General features: G+C 43.3%; 1 non-coding gene across 1 annotated transcript; it reads left to right on the top strand.

Moving 5' to 3' along the window:
* Positions 1–3,943: 3,943 nt before the first annotated feature.
* LOC135521427 (U2 spliceosomal RNA) lies at positions 3,944–4,135 on the top strand. The gene has a single exon (XR_010452563.1). It is a non-coding gene; the product is annotated as a U2 spliceosomal RNA (small nuclear RNA).
* Positions 4,136–5,021: the final 886 nt, after the last annotated feature.

The following is a 5,021-nucleotide window of genomic DNA, read 5'->3' as shown; positions in this document are numbered from 1 at the left end:
AGAGGGAGAAGACAGGACCAGAGAAGAAGATAGGACCAGAGGAGAGGAGAAGATAGGACCAGAGGAGAGGAGAAGAGAGGGCTGGAGAGGAGAATATAGGACCAGAGGAGAAGATAGGACCAGAGGAGAGGAGAAGATAGGACCAGAGGAGAGGAGAAGAGAGGGCTGGAGAGGAGAATATAGGACCAGAGGAGAAGATAGGACCAGAGGAGAGGAGAAGAGAGGGCTGGAGAGGAGAAGAGAGGACCAGAGGAGAGGAGAGGAGAAGAGAGGACCAGAGGAGAGGAGAAGATAGGACCAGAGGAGAGGAGAAGAGAGGGCTGGAGAGGAGAAGATAGGACCAGAGGAGAAGATAGGACCAGAGGAGAAGAGAGGACTGGAGGAGAGGAGAAGATAGGACCAGAGGAGAAGATAGGACCAGAGGAGAGGAGAAGATAGGACCAGAGGAGAGGAGAGGAGAGGGCTGGAGAGGAGAAGATAGGACCAGAGGAGAGGAGAAGAGAGGGCTGGAGAGGAGAAGATAGGACCAGAGGAGAGGAGAGGAGAGGGCTGGAGAGGAGAAGACAGGACCAGAGGAGAAGATAGGACCAGAGGAGAGGAGAAGAGAGGAGAAGATAGGACCAGAGGAGAGGAGAGGAGAGGGCTGGAGAGGAGAATATAGGACCAGAGGAGAAGAGAAGAGAGGGCTGGAGAGGAGAAGAGAGGACCAGAGGAGAGGAGAGGAGAAGAGAGGACCAGAGGAGAGGAGAAGATAGGACCAGAGGAGAGGAGAAGAGAGGGCTGGAGAGGAGAAGATAGGACCAGAGGAGAGGAGAGGAGAAGAGAGGACCAGAGGAGAGGAGAGGAGAAGATAGGACCAGAGGAGAGGAGAAGAGAGGGCTGGAGAGGAGAAGACAGGACCAGAGGAGAGGAGAAGATAGGACCAGAGGAGAGGAGAAGAGAGGGCTGGAGAGGAGAATATAGGACCAGAGGAGAAGATAGGACCAGAGGAGAGGAGAAGAGAGGGCTGGAGAGGAGAATATAGGACCAGAGGAGAAGAGAGAGGAGAAGAGAGGGCTGGAGAGGAGAAGATAGGACCAGAGGAGAGGAGAGGACCAGAGGAGAGGAGAAGAGAAGATAGGACCAGAGGAGAGGAGAAGAGAGGGCTGGAGAGAGGAGAAGACAGGACCAGAGGAGAGGAGAAGGAGGGGCTGGAGAGGAGAAGACAGGACCAGAGGGAGAAGATAGGACCAGAGGAGAGGAGAAGAGAGGGCTGGAGAGGAGGATATAGGACCAGAGGAGAGGAGAAGATAGGACCAGAGGAGAAGATAGGACCAGAGGAGAGGAGAGAGAGGAGAGGGCTGAGAGAGAAGATAGGACCAGAGGAGAGAGAAGAGAGGGAGGGAGAGGAGAAGAGAGGACCAGGAGGAGAGAGGACTGGAGAGGAGAAGATAGGACCAGAGGAGAAGATAGGACCAGAGGAGAGGAGAAGAGAGGGCTGGAGAGGAGAAGAGAGGACCAGAGGAGAAGAGAGGACTGGAGAGGAGAAGAGAAGATAGGACCAGAGGAGAGGAGAAGAGAGGACTGGAAACAAACTACTACACCTGTTGTATTCGGCGCATGTGACAAATAAAGTTTGATTTGAACTCGTCCAGGTAATGAATTTTCTCTCATTGCCAAGGGCAACCTGGGGGCCAACATCCATTAATCTGGAGTTCAACCTGTCTCTGGACAGGTTTAATGGAAACCTTCACTTAGATCCAGTGGTGAACCGTGCCTATAGGACCTCGGCTTTCAGAGGGACCAAACATCTTCCAATACGTCAGGTCAAACTATAAAATCATAAAAATAACAGAAAACAGCATCACTTAATGCGCCCGACATCATATAGTCTGTAATTGGGCCGTTCTAGTGAAGGAGGAGCTATTTGATGACATCGTGAACGATGACATTCACTCCAGTCGGCCCCGTGAAGTCAGAACAATACAATAGCACAACTATTTCATAAACAGAATTAAATTAACAAACCAGCTATTACTTCCCATTGCAAAAATATATCACTGGTTAGTGTGGTGAACGTCATAAATTAAAGTTACAACACAACAATGTTTCACGGTCATGTGAGGTCCTGGTGGACCTAATGGATAACAGTACAATCATGTGGGCTTTGGCTCATTAAATGTGGTTCATGTAGGGCCCATTAAATGTGGTTAATGTAGGGCTCATTAAATGTGGTTAATGTAGGGCTCATTAAATGTGGTTAATGTGGATAAGGGCTCAGTACAATCATTTGGGCTTTGGCTGATTAAATGTGGTTCATGTAGGGCTCATTAAATGTGGTTAATGTAGGGCTCATTAAATGTTGTTAATGTAGAGCTAATTAAATATGGTTAATGTTGGGCTCATTAAATGTGGTTAATGTAGAGCTCATTAAATGTGGTTAATGTTGGGCTCATTAAATGTAGTTAATGTAGGGCTCATTAAATGTGGTTAATGTAGGGCTCATTAAATGTGGTTAATGTAGGGCTCATTAAATGTGGTTAATTAAATTAAATGTGGTTAATGGCTCATTAAAATGTGGCTCATTAATGTAGAGGGCTCATTAAATGTGGTTAATGTAGGGCTCATTAAATGTGGTTAATGTAGGGCTCATTAAATGTGGCTCATTAATGTAGTTAATGGCTCATTAAATGTAGGGCTCATTAAAATGTAGGGCTCATTAAATGTGGTTAATGTTAATGGGCTCATTAAATGTGGTTAATGTAGGGCTCATTAAATGTGGTTAATGTAGGGCTCATTAAATGTTAATGTAGGGCTCATTAAATATGGTTAATGTAGGACTCATTAAATGTGGTTAATGTCGGGCTCATTAAATGTGGTTAATATCGGTCTCATTAGGCTCAGGTAGCATCAGATTAGAATGTTCATGCTGAATCAAAGCTCTCATCAAATCCAGACATTTATATACGTTATAATGCTTTCAAATGACACTTCCAAGTTTTGGTGGAAACTACCAGGTTATTTATTATCCTATAATACCGGGAAATATTCAACCCGAATGCGCATACAGGTTGATTCACAAGACACCAAACAAGTAACTTACATGTATAGTATCTTCATTAGGCCTAATGGCATTTTATGAAGTTAGTTATAGTGACTGAGTAAGTCTAATTATAAAAGTAAGCCTCCAAAGTGCCATGTTTCTTAGTTTATTATGTGGAGGAAACATTTAGGCAGCCAGGACCATCCGCTCCTTAGCTCTCTTACTGCAGTCCAGTGCCATAGACATCTTTGAAGTTTGGCCTCTAGTAATTTAGGAGGGACACTTTATGAAGGCCTTCTCACAATGGACTTATCATACAAGGCTCTACAGACAGATACAAAAAATACAGGCTATTTTTATTGTTCACGTTATTTTCGTTGACGATGTCTTGAAGTCAAGTGGTTCAACATTGAAATGCAGTTTTCTGTACCACAAAGGACAACCACAGGACAACCAGGAAAAAGCGACGGTCGGTGGAACTCTGGCGCCACCAAGTGGACAATTGCTTCAGTTCGTTTGTGGCAGCAATGCTACCAGATATACTTGATACAAGATCAAATGTTACGTCAATATTATTATCTCCAAATTGCCCCCCCCCCCCACCCCCCCACACACACACACACACGTAATAAATTATTATTCCAATTTAGCTGTCGATCTGGTTTTAACTTAACAACGCGTTCTCTCATTTCTGATTGGAGGGCGGACAACCACGTGATCTTAGAATCTACAAATGTGTTACTTTGTAACAGTCAAACGTGGTCATTCCTGGCGTTGATCAACTCCCCATTCATGCCACCATTTATTTAAAGCCTTATATTATTTATGGGAAACAAAAAACATACAGAACTCATTTTGGTGTAACCATCATGAATTTGACGTGTCGGAGAATGGCCACTTCTTCGCGAAACCATTGTGGTTATCGCTTCTCGGCCTTTTGGCTAAGATCAAGTGTAGTATCTGTTCTTATCAGTTTAATATCTGATACGTCCCCTATCTGGGGACCATATATTAAATTGATTTTTGGAATAGGGAGATGGAATAGCAGGGCTTGCTCCGTCCACTCCACGCATCGACCTGGTATTGCAGTACTCCAGGAACGGTGCACCCCCTTTCATTGTAAAGAGAAATCACATGGAGTTGCTTCGTTGAACTATGTTGTGTTTGAATATTGAGCAACTTAATTTCAATATCAGTGCTGGTCAAATCGGTCACCGTTTTATTGACCCGATAGCTGTTGGGAATGGGGTGCGTTCATCTTCTAATCAAAGATTTTTCTTCACGTGCACGGGATACTTGTAAACCTTCCTCAACAGTACATGATCAAAAATATACACACAGAGTTAAGAAATAAAGTAGTTAAAACATGTATTTTTTGTTATTATTGGAAATATATCCAGTAGAAGACTATACAGAATAAACTATGAAATGTGCTGAAGTCATGTACTGGTAACATGGACTGTCTCACAAGCAACTGTCTATGAATTAGTTTCTCTGAATCACATACAAGCATTTTTTTGGAACAACGTTGTCGATTTTCAAAACAGAGTCCACAAGATACAACTTTTGCAAAAAAGTAAATGCATTTCGAAAATGTGTGTTTCGTCTTTTTAAACACATAAAAACATTAATAAAAATATATTTTACATCAAAATTGCAAATACATTAATCAAAATAACAGAACTGTATGCAAAAAAATATGAACCCATCTATTTGTTATTCTGGAGTGCAAGAGCAGACAAAACAGAAAGTTAGTCTCTTTTGAAAATCCCAGTAGATCCATAAATGTTCTTTGTAGTCTTTGCAGTCTCATTCTGTCGTCTCTCTGGTAACTAACCTTCTGTCATCTCTCTGGTAACTAACCTACTGTCGTCTCTCTGGTAACCTTCTGTCGTGTCTCTCTGGTAACAAAATAACCTTCTGTCGCCCATCTCTCTGGTAACTAACCATCTGTCGTCTCTCTGGTAACTAACCTTCTGTTCTTTGTCTTCTGGTAACT

Source organism: Oncorhynchus masou, chromosome 29 (assembly GCF_036934945.1).
Source record: "Oncorhynchus masou masou isolate Uvic2021 chromosome 29, UVic_Omas_1.1, whole genome shotgun sequence".
Lineage (NCBI taxonomy): Eukaryota > Metazoa > Chordata > Actinopteri > Salmoniformes > Salmonidae > Oncorhynchus > Oncorhynchus masou.
This window is presented reverse-complemented; position numbering and strand designations above follow the sequence as displayed.